Source organism: Engraulis encrasicolus, chromosome 1 (genome assembly GCF_034702125.1).
Source record: "Engraulis encrasicolus isolate BLACKSEA-1 chromosome 1, IST_EnEncr_1.0, whole genome shotgun sequence".
Taxonomy (NCBI): Eukaryota; Metazoa; Chordata; class Actinopteri; order Clupeiformes; family Engraulidae; genus Engraulis; species Engraulis encrasicolus.
The window spans coordinates 39,811,892-39,829,056 of NC_085857.1; the positions used below are offsets into that span (position 1 = coordinate 39,811,892).

Genomic DNA, 17,165 nt, shown 5'->3' on the forward strand with positions numbered 1-17,165 from the left:
TAATGAGTGAAGGAAAGGGGTGAGAACAGACAAACAGAGAGAAAAGAGGATGAGGAGAGAATGATGCAAGAGAGAGAGAGAGAGAGAGAGAGAGAGAGAGAGAGAGAGAGAGAGAGAGAGAGAGAGAGAGAGAGAGAGAAGGTGATGCAGATGGGAGAATGAGTGGGTAGGTAGAAGAGAACCAAGAGGAAGGAAGGAGGTAAGGAGAGGAGGGAGGTCTCTCTCTCTCTCTCTGTCTCTCTGTCTCTCTCTCTCTCTCTCGCGCGCGCGCTGTGGAGGAGTGTGTGGGTTGCATTGTGTGAGTAGCCTATGTGTACATTCTAGAATATGCTGAATGAGACTACTGCTTCGAGACTAAAAGGGAAAAGAAAGAGCCCAAGTGCGTGTCTGAATTAAGCTGAATATGTTGGTCAAGTGAAAGAAAAGCTGAGTGGTAAACCAGAAAAGGGAATGTAAATAAATAATGTCTCATACACGGCAGAAAAAAGGCACATGCAAACATTATAAAAGTTACACAATGTAGGCCAATAAATCATGTAAACAATGTCATATTTAACCCACTGAAATTTGGAAAGCATTACCGCTGTCCTATCACTAAAGCCGTGAGGGTTTAAAAAAAAAAAAAAAAAGTGTGGGAAAGTGGAAGTACCTTTTTCCCTTTGCACCATCCATCAGTGTCTTGGCCACTAAAATGCATCAGACAATGCTCAAGAGGTTGGTGCCATGCCTCATGCCAGTGTTTGGAACATACAGTAGACATATGACCTGTTTTTCAAGGCTTTTTAGGTCATAATGGGTTAAACTAATACGTATGCTTATGGTTTCCTTTTAGTGTATCTACTGAATATGTACATGCATCATGTGTGCTCGTTTGTGTGCGTGTGCGTGAGAGAGAGGGGAGAGAGAGAGAGAGAGAGAAGAAGAAGAAGAAGAAGAAGAAGAAGAAGAAGAAGAAGAAGAAGAAGAAGAAGAAGAAGAAGAAGAAGAAGAAGAAGAAGAAGAAGAAGAAGAAGAAGAAGAAGAAGAAGAAGAAGAAGAAGAAGAAGAAGAAGGAAATGGAGCAGAATTAGTACTAGTAGTAGGTTAGTACTAGTACGGTAGGAGCACAAGAAATAGAACAAGAAATGAGGGAGAAAAGAAACAGCAGATGAAGGGAGAGAGCTCTGCATGTATGCATGGACACAGGGGAATCATGCATATTTAGCTTTAGGGGTAAAACCCACTCCAACCCCCACCCCACCCCACATACACTACATACAGCATGTCGCAATCAGCAGTCTTTTCAACATGGCCATATAAAATGTGACGCAGTGGGGAAAAAATGTCATAGAATAGGATTTGGAGAAGATTTTCCTTTTCCTTACACTGGATGCATGCAACCAGAAGGACATCAGCTCAGAAAAAGACTTGAAACAGTGTAGAATGTCTTTGTATATTATTATCAACTCAATTTTCCCCTCTGGGATCAATAAATTATACTCTACTCTACTCTACTATTATTAGGTCAAAGGTTTTTTGATAGCCATTCCAGATCTGAGGAGGGTTTTTTTCATGGCTGAATCTCTAGTCTGATAAAAGCCATGATAAAATTACTTCAGAGAACCAGAGCATGAATCACAACAAACAGCATATCACTATATGCGTCTTCACTGGGTATTACTTTTGATCAAGATCACCATTCCAAACAAACAACGTTCGGGGGAAACTCCAGCCATCCCAGTATATCAATGACTTGAAACACAAGGAAGGAATCTTCTTGGGAAATTCAGATGAAGCGGCTTCTTCCTGAATGAGAGACTTCACTCAGTGTGCACACTGTGAGAACTTCAAAGTGACACCACAATCTCTCTTAGATGCAGTCACAATAATTGCAATGGATTTGGAAGAGATAGCCTATTTATTTTGCCCTGCACTGTTTGTAATGTCACCAGAAGGTGCATCAATCCAGGGGAAAAAACACCATCTTCAAATAGTGTATATTATATTTGTATTATCTCAACACTGCTATTAGGTCAAGGGTTTTGATTCTAGCCAGCCTAGATCTGAAGAAGATTTTTCAAGGCTAAATCTCTGTCTGATAAAAGTAGCGAACTGAAGGGGACTGGAGTGTGAATCACATCACACAGAGCACAACACTAACAACCAAACAACCAGCATCTCACTAGCCCCTTACTGTGAGCATTACTTTTGATTTGATCACTAAGATCACCACTCTTAACCCACTGACGCCTAAGGCACCTGCAACAAAGGGTGCTGAATGCCTGAGCCCTTTTTAAGGAAAGCTGCCCTCAGCCAATAAAAACCTAAATATCTCAGCTTCTGAAGCACATAAAAATATGCACTAAGTTGCATTTAAACGCTAAGACCCTCATCTTTCATTAGAATATGTTCATTCATCTCAAACAAACAGAGATTTTTAATAAAGTTGTCTCAAATCTCATGAGCCTGAATGTTGCGTAATGCAGCTCCAGGCACCAGGGCCAATGTTGCGAAATGCAACATCAGGCATCAATGGGTTAAACAAACCCTCTGTTGTTGCCTCTTAGTGCAGATGGGGTCACCGGCGCGCCTATTCACTATTTACTGAAAAAAATCAACTACATCATAACAACATTAAATGACATTACAGAGAGCCTTAAGTAACAGATTAAGACACAACCATTATAATGTTGGTGACAGTAAGGTTATAACATAGGCTCTGCGCAAAGGGGTTTAAAAAAAGAAAAACTCAATGGAGGTTGATTCCAGCCATCCCAAACCTCAATGAATTGAAATGACAAGGAAGGAATCTTCTTGGGTGATGGAGAGGAAACAGCAGCTCCTTCTGAATGAGAGACTTCTCTGTGTGTGTGTGCTGTGCGCAGTGCACTGCACGCCGTGAGAACTTCAAAGCGACATCGCGCTCTCTCTTTTAGATGCAGTCGAAGTCAGAGGACAGACCCCTTTAATCCTCCTCCTCCTCCTCCTCCTCCTCCTCCTCCTCCTCTCTCTTCCTTTCTTTCTTTCTTTTCCTGTGTGTGATTCGGCTGCGTAATTTCGCACTGCTTACTGTCAAGTGTTTGTCAGATTTAACGGCTTTAAAGAGTGCTGCAAGTGCACAGGAATTAGGTTATGAAAGAGGTTCGGCTTTTTTTTTACGTACATTTATTTACCACTGGCAGAGTTTTATCAAGCATTCCATATACATTTCTGTTTATGAATCGCCTTCCCCTTATGTTGCCCATAAAAGATTTAGCATAATTTGAAGCAAAATAATTACAATATTGTTTCTCTCTCTCTCTCTCTCTCTCTCTCTCTCTCTCTCTCTCTCTCTCTCTCTCTCTCTCTCTCTCTCTCTCTCACAATTGCTTTCTTTTCTTTTGCTTTTCTTCCTCCACTACAAGGCAGCCAATAAACATAGCAGCTCCTTTCATTACATGATCCTACTGTGATCTGCGATGAAACAACAGTAGTTACTTCAAAAGCGGTACAGAAATTAATTGCTTGTAATGCACACAGTGCAGGGCGGCATGCCAGGAGATCACAGATGAAATCTTCTGCTGTTGAATTACAGTACTTTCATGGGCACTGCCAACTACAAGGGCTGGGTTGGGACCGGAAAATGGCCCGGGCATGATTGGCATAGACAGACCGGTAACACTTTATAATAAGTACCCCTTTTTGAGCATTAGTTAACCCTTAGTTAAGCCTTATTTTAACATTAGTTAACCCTTAGTGAAGCACAAGTTAGTCATTATGTAAGTATTATTTCTTATTTCTTAATCATTAACTACTACCGTTAGTAAATGGTTTGTGTGTACTGATGTAACTGTTCGCTAAGCAAAGTTAAGCCTTAGTTAAGCCTTATTTTTAACATTAGTTAACCCTTACTGAATCACGAGTTAGGCATTATGTAAGTATTATTTCTCATTTCTTAATCATTAACTTCTACCGTTAGTAAATGGTTTGTGTGTGCTGATGTAACTGTTCGCTAAGCAAAGTTAAGCCTTAGTTAAGCCTTATTTTAACATTAGTCAACCCTTAGTGAATCACGAGTTAGTCATTATGCATTTCTTGGTAATGATTCGTTTATGGTGATTGAACTTTCTGATAAGCATTAGTAAACCATCATTAAAATGTCAGATAACCCACCTTTATTTATGAAAAAAACATTATCTCTTTGTTGCCTCCTACCACCTAACCATTACCAAGTACTATTAGGCATGTATGGCAACTGTTTGTAAACTCTTGCTTTAGCATTAGTGAAATCTTAATTAACCCTTTTGTAATGGTTAGTGTGTGATGACTGGTAACATGGCAAACAGTACATTGAGGCTCATGTGACTGCCCCTCATGGATGTTTCTGGACATTAACAAATGACTTGATAAGCATTGCTTATGCATTATCAAGGATTTATAACCCATTACTTAAGTATATCTGGGGAACTGATCTAAAGTGAAAACCTTCCCATGCTTTACAACACATTAACAAATGACTTGATAAGCATTGCTTATGCATTATCAAGGATTTACAACCCATTACTTAAGTATATCTGGGGAACTGATCTAAAGTGAAAGCCTGTTATGGCTTCACAACACATTAACAAATGATTTGATAAGCATTGCTTATGCATTACCAAGGATTTATAACCCATTACTTAAGTATATCTGGGGAACTGATCTAAAGTGAAAACCTGTTAAGGCTTTACAACACATTAACAAATGACTTGATAAGCATTGCTTATGCATTATCAAGAATTTTCAACTCATTACTCACTCATATCTGGGAAACGTTTAAAGTGAAAACCTTTCCATGCTTTCCAAAACATCAACAAATTACTTGATAAGCATTGCTTATGCATTATCAAGGATTTATAACCCATTATTTAAGTATACCTGGGGAACTGATCTAAAGTGAAAACCTGTTAAGGCTTTACAACACATTAACAAATGACTTGATAAGCATTGCTTATGCATTATCAAGGATTTAAAACCCATTACTTAAGTATATCTGGGGAACTGATCTAAAGTGAAAACCTGTTCAGGCTTTACAACGAATTAACAAATGACTTGATAAGCATTGCTTATGCATTATCAAGAATTTTTAACTCAATACCAACTCATATCTGGCAAACTTTTAAAGTGAAAACCTTTCCATGCTTTCCAAAACATCAACAAATGACTTGATAAGCATTGCTTATGCATTATCAAGGATTTATAACCCATTACTTAAGTATATCTGGGGAACTGATCTAAAGTGAGAACCTGATAAGGCTTTACAACGCATTAACAAATGACTTGATAAGCATTGCTTATGCATTATCAAGGATTTAAACCCCATTACTTAAGTATATCTGGGGAACTGATCTAAAGTGAAAACCTGTTAAGGCTTTACAACGCATTAACAAATGACTTGATAAGCATTGCTTATGCATGATCAAGGACTTACAACTCATTACTAACGCATATCTGGGGAACTTTTAAAGTGAAAATCTTTCCATGCTTTCCAAAACATCAACAAATGACTTGTTGAGCATTGCTTATGCATGGGAGGCAACATCTGAGAGATCTTACTATTCTCATCAAAAATATTTACAAACCACTTACACAATACATTTGAGATGTGAGATGATGTGCTTCATGGTAACGGTGACACAAGACAGACAACTTCAATATCTTTAACTATTTAATTTTTAAAAGTAACAGTTATCAGCTTAAACAGTAACACAATGAAGAAAGAGAGATGAGGACTAGCAAAATGAAGAGATTAGATGAGGGGAGAGCTTGTGGAGAAGAGAGGTAGGCAAGAGAAGAGATATTTGCATTCATTAATCAAAATTTTCTACAAGGGCCGGTGGCGTTCATGTGTGCTTCGGATGTCAGTGTTTGGTATTTACGTAATTACCACATGAACGCACAATTAGGAACTGTACTGCATTTAAAAGATATTTTCTACTGGGCAGCAGCAGCGAGCCCGTACTTTTGAGCTCAGCCACTTTGCACTGTAATTCAGGATTTCCCAAAATAGTTTTTATAATAAAAATATATTGAGAGTCTGTAATAGTGATCTAAAGTGAAAGCTGTAGAAACTGCATGATGACTTCTGTTCAGCTATGAAAATACTCCGGGTGTCGGCGAACGTTATGGGAGAGAGGTGGCCGGGCGTTCACGGCCGCTATGGGAGATAAAGGGTTAAAGGAACTTCTCTGACGATGATGGTCCTTTGTAAAAAGTTTCAGGGGTAAACTGCCTTCATGATGCTACCTGTGAGGAAACAAACAAAAAAAGCACAGTTTTCAATTATGGGCAATATTATTGGACACAAGTCATGTAGAAAGCAATATGCACTAAGAAGCAGGAACTCAGACCGTTATCGACTTTTTCCATATACAGTCCCTTCCAAAGGGTTTGGAACAGAAAGGCGCATGACATTGGAGTACATCTCGTCTTATTTAAACCTACTGTATAAACATGCCATAGGGTCATTTCACGTGAAATCAGACACTTTGGGACCCGACCGACACCAGTGTTAATTTCGTGACGAAATATTTTCGCCATAATTATCGTTAAAGGTTGTTTTTCCCCTGACGACAATAAAACGAAAAAAAAACAGCATGTGTTTGTACGAAAAATATAACGATATTGATTTATATTTTCGTGAAAAAAATAAAAATGTGACTACAATACCATCGGAGACGAAAACCAATAGGAAGCATTTTTGTTAATATGTCACTGAAACATTGAAAAAGAATTTCCTGATCTTTCGCAAGTCGCGACCCATCTGTTCCGCGTCTCCCTCCCCTCCCTCACACACACAAACACGCAGGCACAGTGACAGGCAGCGTCGGTGCTGCACGCCCGTGACCTTTTTTTAACAGCAGTAGCCTACTTTTCAGGGCAATCCTGGCTGGACAAAAATATGGTTGCCCATTTATCCATGACGAAGAAGTTTATGTAGTCATGAAATAGTGGTGGTGCTGTCTGTCCTAAAGTAGCAAACATCTTTCTCTAACGATGCCTTTTTTTTCTCCACTCCCAGTCGCTTTCATGAACCTGCTACCCGACGGTCGTTGTCTGATCTTTTTTCAATGTTCGCTAATGTTTGTAATTTAAGGGTCTATGCGTTGGTACAAGCCTTCTGATAAGAATCACTTTAGTGCTGATCGCAAAGGATTCGGAAGTGTGGAGTTTTGCGACTTGTTTCAGTCAAGGACACTGAAATAGGAAGTAAACGGCCTTTCCACGCTTTCATATGCGTTTTTCCAATAACATCTTGCGAATGCATGCAACATGGACACAACCATGTCAACGAGAGCGCGTATGCCGTCACAACTTCGAATCAAGCAAATAATATGCAACTGCTTGCAAAACGCGCACGAGAGAGAGAGAGAGAGAGAGAGAGAGAGAGAGAGAGAGAGAGAGAGAGAGAGAGAGAGAGAGAGAGACGTCTTCCAACAGGTGCCTGTAGGCTACCCCGCGGCGCTCTTGATTACTGGTATACCCACAAGCATTTTTTCATAACGTGCAGTCCCGTTTTTCCCCCGAAGTCGTAAAATATCGACAGAGCTTTATGAGTGTCGTGGCCATGATTTTTTTTACACATTGGACGCACTGGCTTATAAGACACTCTGGCAGTTTTTGACAATATTTCATGATTACAATATGTAATTTTAATCATTGATTTCCCCAAATTGTATTTTAGTTTGACAATTTTATAGAGAAGTGTAGACAAGAGGAAATGAATGTAATATTTTGGTTGACTAAAATTATTTTAGATTTCGTCGACTAAAATTGTATGAATTTTAGTCAGCTAAAACTAGACTAAGACAAAAATGATTTAGATGACCAAATTGTGACTAAAACTAAAATTGCATTTTCGTCAAGAGACTAAAACTAAATTAAAAATTCCTCTCAAAATTAACACTGACCGACACAGATTTCAAATCATACTTGCTGTGCCTGTTTAGTAGCAAGGTAGCACCCCAGAACTGCATTTGTGCGAATCTGACACCAATATTAAGGGAGAAACAGACTAGCGAAGGTTTACATATGAGGGTAGGGTATAGTCTACATGTTTCTGACATTGGCTCAGCAACTCACCCTATTGGACCATCCTCCATTCCTGGTTCCATCCCCCTGGGTGCTCGGTGCTGGCTGTGTCAACGTGCATGGGTGGCTACCCAACACTGTTCAAAAACATGATGAGATTTAGATGAGATTTAATATCAGACAAAATATTTATTACATATCACTAAAAGCAAATACTGTGTCAAGCCCTACATAGCCTAAATAAACGAAACAGTGCCAGCATGCATACTTACACTGGGTCTGCGTGTCACGGACCAGACAGAAGGGGACCACAAATGCGTCACGATTTGAAAGTTTATTGATCTCTTGGGGAAAGGGAGTTGGGAGAGCGAGTCTTGGGAACCTGTGTGTGTGTGTCCCCCAGCAGCAGAGAAGCGTCCGATGGTGGTGGAGGGTCCGCGAGTCCTGGGGGGGGGAACACACACAACAGGAGAGATCAATGAATGCAGAAGTACAGGCAAGGATAGGCAGTAATCGTGGTCGTAAAGTCAGAAAGGCAGGTCGGTTTACCGGGGATCAAGATCAGGCAGGTGTGCAGAGCGGAAGGCAGGTCGGGTTGTCAGGGGCTGGAGATCAAGCAGGTTTGCAATCAGGTCCGGGTTCGATCACAGGAGTCAGAGTTGTAGCCAGGAAACAGGAGTCACAGGAGTGAAGTTCACAGACGGTCTGACAAAGGAGAACTGAAAACCAGAGCTTTAAATACAGAGGGTAACGAGTAGAGGGAATGCAGTGCAGCTGGATGGCCAATGAGGTGAGAGAGTGAGAACAGGTGGAGCAATTAGGCAGAGCAGAGTGGAGAGTGAGGGATAATTGAAAGTGATTAAGCTTGTAGACAGAAGCCAGGAGAGATATCATGACAGAACCCCCCCCTCAAGGGACGGCCCCAGAAGTCCCCAAGCAGCACCACCAAACCGGGCGGGTGGAGGGGAAGCCGGCGGAGGGTCAGAATTCCTCAGAGCGATCGGACTCCATTGCTTCATCCTCAGGGGGAACCGGCAAATCCACTCCATCCAGTGGTCCCACCGCCTCACCATCCGAAAGCACATCAGAATCCAGGACACGCGCCGGGACTGGTTCAGGCTCAGGCTCAGGCTCAGGCATTGGGCGGGCTACAGGTCGGGACCCCCTGGGGCGGCCACGCTGGACGGAGGGCTGGTCAGGATGCTGACGATGGAAATCAGTGATGAGCGTCCGATCCACGATTTGTCTGGCAGGCACCCAGGACCTTTCTTCCGGACCATAACCTTCCCAATCCACCAGGTACTGGATTCCTCTTCCCCTTCGTCTGGACCGGAGCAGTCTTCGGACAGAAAAGACAAGGCCTCCATCAATGAGACGCGGAGGAGGAGGAGGCGGTGCAGCCGGTAGCAGCGGGCTGTTGTGAACTGGCTTTATTTTCGAGACATGAAAGGTAGGGTGCACTCTCATGGACCTGGGTAGTTGTAGCCGGACAGCAGTTGCGCTGATGATCTTCTGGATGGGGAATGGGCCAATAAACCTCGGAGCTAGCTTTCGCGACTCAACTTTGAGTGGCAGGTCCTTGGCAGAAAGCCACACCTTCTGGCCCACATGGTAGGTCGGCGCCGGAGTCCTCCGACGATTGGCCCCGATAGAGTAACTGTTGACAGATTTGAGGAGTGCGGCACGGGCTCGAGCCCAAGTGCGGCGGCATTGCCGGGCATAGGCGTGGGCCGAGGGGCAGGTGACCTCTCCCTCCTGGCTGGGGAAGAGTGGTGGTTGGTAGCCGTAAACACACTGAAAGGGGGACATACCAGTGGCAGAACAGGTAAGGGAGTTGTGGGCATACTCCACCCAGGTCAGTTGTTTTGCCCAGGCCCGGGGGTTAGAAGAAGCCGTGCAACGGAGTGCCTTCTCCAGTTCCTGGTTTGCTCGCTCTGACTGACCATTGGACTGCGGGTGAAATCCAGATGATAGGCTTACTGTGGCCCCCAGCAGATGGCAGAATTCTCTCCAGAAGGTGGAAGTGAATTGCGGGCCCCGGTCAGAGACAATGTCCCTAGGCAGTCCATGTATCCGGAAAGCGTGGTCTAAGACCACCTGGGCGGTCTCCTTGGCAGATGGTAGCTTCGGGAGGGGGACGAAATGCGCCATCTTGCTAAAACGGTCCACAATGGTGAGGATAGCAGTCATGCCGTCGGATGGGGGCAGGCCAGTTACAAAATCCAGAGAGACGTGGGACCAAGGTCGTGAGGGTACAGGTAGGGGCTGGAGCAGGCCGGCTGGGGGCTGGTTGGAGGATTTGTTCTGGGTGCAAACGTGACAGGCACGGACATATTCACGAACGTCCCTCCAAAGAGTTGGCCACCAGAATCGCTGGGAAAGCAGACGGCAGGTGCGATTGGATCCAGGGTGGCAAGCAAGACGGGATTTGTGACCCCACTGTAGAACCTGAGATCTCAATTCTTTAGGGACAAAGAGACAGTTTGTGGGGCAGGCACTGGGCCCAGGTTGGTTGCGGAGAGCATCCTGCACTTGCTTCTCAACATCCCAGGTTAGGGCAGCGACAACACAGGGGCCAGGCAGGATGGACACAGGTTCCTTGATGTGCATGTCGTCTCGCTGAAACTGACGGGACAGAGCATCAGGCTTGGTGTTGCGTGATCCTGGGCGGTAAGACAGTGTAAAGGTGAAGCGGGTGAAGAACAGAGCCCAGCGGCACTGTCTGGAATTCAGACGTTTGGCGGTGCGGATGTATTCGAGATTCTTATGGTCAGTCCAGACCAAGAATGGGACCGTTGAGCCCTCCAGCCAGTGGCGCCACTCCTCCAGAGCAAGCTTTACAGCCAGTAGCTCACGGTTGCCGATGTCGTAATTCTGCTCGGATGGTGATAGCCGGCGAGAGAAGAACGCACAGGGGTGTAGTTTGCCATCCTCTGCTGCTCGTTGAGAGAGCACAGCACCGACACCCACATCAGAGGCGTCCACCTCCACAATGAACTGCCGGTCAGAGTCAGGCATCTGGAGGATGGGGGCAGAAGTGAAGCGGGACTTGAGGGTGCTGAAGGCATCACTGGCTGCTGAGGTCCAGATGAATGGTTGTTTGGGGCTGGTCAAGGCAGTGAGAGGGGAGGCGACAGTGCTGTAATTGCGGATGAATTTACGGTAGAAATTAGCAAATCCAAGGAACTGCTGCAGCATCTTTCTATTTTCTGGTATGGGCCATGAAGTCACAGCTGACACCTTGGCTGGATCCATTTGGATGTTCCCCTCTGCTACAATGTACCCCAGGAAAGCCACTGACCGAGCATGGAACTCACATTTCTCTGCCTTGACGTATAGGGAGTTTTCCAGGAGGCGATTGAGGACTAGTTGGACATGGCGGGTGTGTTCTGACTGGGTTCTGGAGAAGATCAAGATGTCATCAAGGTACACAAAGACAAACTTGTTCAACATGTCCCGTAAAACATCATTGACCAGAGTCTGGAACACTGCAGGGGCGTTTGTGAGTCCGAACGGCATAACCAGGTACTCATAATGGCCAGTTGGGGTGTTGAATGCCGTCTTCCATTCATCTCCCTCCCTTATTCGCACAAGGTGGTAAGCGTTCCTCAGGTCCAGTTTGGTGTAGACTGTGGCTCCCTGGAGTAGCTCGAAGGCAGAGGTGAGCAGCGGAAGAGGGTACCGGTTCTTGATGGTGAGGTCGTTCAAGCCCCGGTAGTCGATGCAGGGGCGAAGGGACCCATCCTTCTTCCCCACAAAGAAAAACCCAGCACCAGCAGGAGAAGAAGACGGACGTATAATGCCAGCTGCCAGAGAGTTAGTGATGTATTCTTCCATGGCTCTTCTTTCGGGGGCTGACAGAGTAGAGGCCACCCTTGGGTGGAGCGGTTCCTGGACGGAGGTCTATGGCGCAGTCATAGGGCCGATGTGGGGGCAGTGAAGTGGCCTTGGCTTTGTTGAAGACCTCCCGGAGTCCGTGATAGCACTTGGGTACGTTGGAGAGGTCAGGGACAGAATCGGCGGGTACTGAACTAGAGGGTGGCATGGCAGAGCGCAGACAGGTCCGGTGGCAGTCCTTACCCCACTCAGTGATGGTCCCGGTCGTCCAGTCAAGATGCGGGTTATGCTGGCGGAGCCAAGGGTAGCCCAGGATAAGCGGTTGACCCGGGGAGCGGAGCAGGTGAAAGCTGATAGTTTCGTGGTGATTGCCTGACAGGATCATGGAGATGGGGGTAGTGACGCTGGTGACTGTGCCAAGGAGATGACCATCAAGAGCTCGGGCTGGGACAGGACAGGGCAATCGATGGCTCCCCAACCCCAACTGACGGGCCAGCTCAATGTCCATGATGTTGGCCTCGGCACCGGAGTCTACTAGGGCAGTTAAAGTGTGGGTGGCTTCAGAGAGGAGGAGTCGAACTTGAAAAAGGGGCTTACGGTTGGTGGAGGGTTGGGTGGACATCGAGCTCAACCGGATCCCTCCTACGTCCGGTGAGCTGCGGCTTTTGCTGGACAGGAAGCAACTCTATGGTTCTCACCGCCACAGTACAGGCACAGGTTGGATGAGATACGACGCTGGCGCTCCGCAGGAGTGAGAGATGCACGGCCAATCTCCATGGGCTCTGGCGGGTCAAGCTGGCTCTGGGGAGTGGCTGAAGAGGGTGGCCGGACAACAGAATGACTCAGAGTGCGAACAGATGTCTGGGTGGAGCGTCCCTTTTCACGTCGACGAGTCTGGATCCGACGGTCAATCCGGACGGCAAGAGCGATGGTCTCATCGAGCGTCGAGGGTTGGTCATGCGAGACGAGTTCGTCCTTCACATAGTCTGCCAGGCTGTGAAGGAAGGCATCCACCTGTGCTGCCTCATTCCATGAACTGCGTCTTGCCAAGGTGCGGAAATCAATGGAAAAGTCTGCCACTGTCCGGTTCCCCTGGCGGATGGTCATCAGAGCCCTGGACGCCTCTGCTGTTGATGAGTCTAGGTCGAATACCTTCAACATTTCCTTGGCGAAGGCATCGAACGAAGCGCAGGCTGGGGTCTGCCGGTCAAATTCAGCGGTTCCTCACAGTCGAGCTCGGCCCGTCAGGTGAGTGATGACGTAGCCCACTCTGGCCCCCTCTGTGGAGAAGGTCCTGGGTTGAAGCGAGAATTGGACCCGGCAGCTGGTTAAGAATGCTCGTACTTGGGCTGGGTTGCCGTCGAAGCGTTCAGGATTGCCGATCTTTGGCTCGTGGGCGCTGAGAGCAACAGGAACTGGAGCCGCTGGAACTGGAACCCCCGGAACTGGAACACCCGGAACTGGAACGTTGGGATCCTGGAAAGACGCTGGGGCAGAGAGGAGACTTGGTGCAGATGGTGCAGTTGCAGTTGTAGCTGGAGCAGGGGTATGAGCAGATGGAGCAGGAGCATGGACAGATGGAGAAGCCATGTTGGTGAGCATTTGTAAGATCTGGGCTAGCTGTTGTTCTTGCTGTTGGATCTGCTGTTGGTGATGGTGAAACTGCTGTTGTTGTTGGTGACCGAGCTGAACTAATGACGAGATGTCTCCAGTCATCCGACGCACCTCTCCCTCGGTCTGTTCCAGGCGCTGCATGGCAGTTGGTGTTTCAGGGTTTTCAGAGGTTTCCATGCTGGGTGAATCGTGCGCTGGGTCCATTCTGGTCAGACCGTTCTGTCACGGACCAGACAGAAGGGGACCACAAATGCGTCACGATTTGAAAGTTTATTGATCTCTTGGGGAAAGGGAGTTGGGAGAGCGAGTCTTGGGAACCTGTGTGTGTGTGTCCCCCAGCAGCAGAGAAGCGTCCGATGGTGGTGGAGGGTCCGCGAGTCCTGGGGGGGGGAACACACACACAACAGGAGAGATCAATGAATGCAGAAGTACAGGCAAGGATAGGCAGTAATCGTGGTCGTAAAGTCAGAAAGGCAGGTCGGTTTACCGGGGATCAAGATCAGGCAGGTGTGCAGAGCGGAAGGCAGGTCGGGTTGTCAGGGGCTGGAGATCAAGCAGGTTTGCAATCAGGTCCGGGTTCGATCACAGGAGTCAGAGTTGTAGCCAGGAAACAGGAGTCACAGGAGTGAAGTTCACAGACGGTCTGACAAAGGAGAACTGAAAACCAGAGCTTTAAATACAGAGGGTAACGAGTAGAGGGAATGCAGTGCAGCTGGATGGCCAATGAGGTGAGAGAGTGAGAACAGGTGGAGCAATTAGGCAGAGCAGAGTGGAGAGTGAGGGATAATTGAAAGTGATTAAGCTTGTAGACAGAAGCCAGGAGAGATATCATGACACTGCGTCAGGGGGCACTTCCAGGAGATCTGGTCAATACTGTGTCACTGGTGTCAACAGTGAGTGGGCTGAACGTTCATCTGTACAATGTAAACAAACATTTAATTATTTCCCATACACCTAAAACAATTACATGTGTATGACATTAGCTCACTAACTCACCCTATTGGGTCATCCTCCACTCCTGGGTCCATCCCCATGTGCCATGGGTGCCCGCTGCTGGCTGTGTCAACATGCATGGGTGGCTGGCTACCCAACACTGTTAAAAAACATGAAGATTTAGATGAGATTAAATGTCACAAAAACAATGCCAGCATACATACTTAGGCCTACACTGGGTCTGCATCAGCGGGCACTTCCACTTATCAAATAAATCTGTCATGAGCCAACAACTGAGAGAGGAAAAAGTCAAGTCACAATTTAGCTTTCATGACAGTAAATTACTACATGAGTGCAAATAAATACATCAGCAGGTTCACAACGCCATGAATTATTTCTGAGGTCAGCCTACTGTAAGAAAGCTTGGGACAAATCATTCATGCAGTCATTTCAGAAGTCAGTAGGCTTAAGCTTACCTCATCTAAACATACAAAAAACAACATGACTCACTACAAAGACCTCAGAAAAGAAACTAACTTACATTTATGGTAGTCCAACACCGTTAGTAATGTGCCAATCTCTTTGCCTACATCTGCTACTCAACGTGACACCCCCTCTCCGTTTGTTTACATATCCGGCGTCCACCTCTCCCCAATGCAATGAATTAGCTATGCACGATGGGCATGAGATTGTGTATCTTGCAAGCGACAGGGATTCATCTTTCAAATAAGAAAGGACTGTGCAGGCAATTGCATGTATGTTCAGTGAATATCAAAACATTTTAGCAGCCAAACTTACTTGGATGCAACAGCAGCAGCGGCAGCAGCAGGAGTAGGCAGTAGGCAGCAGCAGGCAGGCAGCTCATCGCATGCTCTTCTCGCATTCGCTCCAACTTCTCGTGTCAACTTTGATTAATACTTCCGACACTGTCAACATCCACATGCCAATACGTCCGCGAAAACACCTTGAAATGACGACTCTTCTCCGTTTAGACTTGTAATTGTCCTTCAGCAATATAAACCGTGAACACTGAACAAGACACTACTTCCTCAAAGTTTAATGTGTCCCTGTCGTGCCGAAAAGTGAGTGCCTGCCAGAATACGAGTGCCCTCATTGAAACCAATGGAAACCAATGACCAATTTTTCACACATTTGTTACCCATTTTTGCAGATAAATCCGACACAATTTAAGATGGAAAGCCTATCAATAAAGAATCTACATTCCTTCTGGAAGTATTACAAAGAACTGGTTACAATTTCAGTATTATTTCCATAAAAGAATCGAAGAATTGTCATAACAAATGTTACAGCTTCATTCAAATAGCTCATATCAAGTGGAGGACGAGTAATGTTTCATAAGCATATTTTAGTTCATAAATTATGTAATTCATTCTGCAAAAATGTGTATAATTCTCTCTCAAAAAATGTCATTGGTTTCAATGAGGGCACTCGTGTTCTGGCAGGCACTCACTTTTCAGCACGACATCCCCTCAAAGAACGTCCCCTGGAAACACTGATCACAAAACAACATCCGGTCGATTAACCACTTCCTGGAATATTTGAATTATCAGAGACGATGCTAATTAGAATAGAGAATCTTTGGTATTACCCCTGTAATTAAGAGATCAGAGATTTCTAAAACTAGTGAAAAAGAGTTACAAAGTTAATTGTGTTTCCTGCTGCCCATTTTCGGTTGTTTTGACGGAGAGTAATATGACTGACCTGTATTTTACCGCGATTTCAACGTTGTGTCATTTCAACAGTATTCTGGTCAAGGTAAAATAAAATAAAAAATATATATAGGCCTATATTAAAAACGTTTAAAAAAAACGTTACACATATGAGATACACATATGAGGTATCAAAATTATGGTTGAGATGTCTAGTTTTCAAAAAAAAAAACTTGGGTTGGACTTTCAGTTATGGGCTGTTGTTTACAAATTGTGTCAGAGTGAATTCTGAGGGTTAACATTACTTGTCCACCTAAGCAGTTGTATGTCTCTATGCAAGTGGGTGTTTGAGTACTCTATTAGTTGTAGAGAACAATATTGCTTAGCAAATTTTGTTAACTAGCATGCTAACTAGCGATTTCTGCTATTTTGCTCTGTGCTTGCAATGGCTCAAATGGAGGGGAATGTTTTGCGCTTAGTGTAAGCTTAATCTACCTTTTGGCAGTAGCCTACAAATAACAAAATTAATGTTTAAACTGTGCTTTTTTATTTGTTTCCTCACAGGTAGCATCATGAAGGCAGTTTACCCTTAAAAAAGGACCATCATCGTCAGAAAAGTTCAGTTAACCCTTTAGCTCCCATAGAGGTCGTGAACGTCCGGCCACCTCTCTCCCATAACGCCCGCCGACACCCGGAGTATTTTCATAGCTGAACAGAAGTCATCATGCAGTTTCTACAGCTTTCACTTTAGATCACTATTACAGACCCTCAATACCTATATTTTTATTATAACAATTATTTTGGGGAGATCCTGAACTACAGTGCAAAGTGGCTGAGCTCAAAAGTAGGCCTAGCCTACGGGCTCACTGCTGCTGCCCAGTAGAAAATATCTAGTCTAGAGAATATCTAGTATCTAGTATCTAGAGAATAGTAAGATCTCTCAGATGTTGCCTCCTATGCATAAGCAATGCTCAACAAGTCATTTGTTGATGTTTTGGAAAGCATGGAAAGATTTTCACTTTAAAAGTTCCCCAGATATGCGTTAGTAATGAGTTGTAAGTCCTTGATCATGCATAAGCAATG

At 45.1% G+C, this 17,165-nt stretch overlaps 2 long non-coding RNA genes across 2 annotated transcripts; both read right to left on the reverse strand.

The window, feature by feature from the left end:
- Positions 1 to 5,652: 5,652 nt before the first annotated feature.
- LOC134467712 (uncharacterized) lies at positions 5,653 to 8,287 on the reverse strand. Its single transcript, XR_010038646.1, has 2 exons — positions 8,080 to 8,287; positions 5,653 to 6,243 (listed from the first exon to the last, which is right to left on the reverse strand). It is a non-coding gene; the product is annotated as an uncharacterized LOC134467712 (long non-coding RNA).
- Positions 8,288 to 14,315: 6,028 nt separating this feature from the next.
- Positions 14,316 to 15,472, reverse strand: LOC134467762 (uncharacterized). Its single transcript, XR_010038649.1, has 3 exons — positions 15,211 to 15,472; positions 14,476 to 14,572; positions 14,316 to 14,393 (listed from the first exon to the last, which is right to left on the reverse strand). It is a non-coding gene; the product is annotated as an uncharacterized LOC134467762 (long non-coding RNA).
- Positions 15,473 to 17,165: the final 1,693 nt, after the last annotated feature.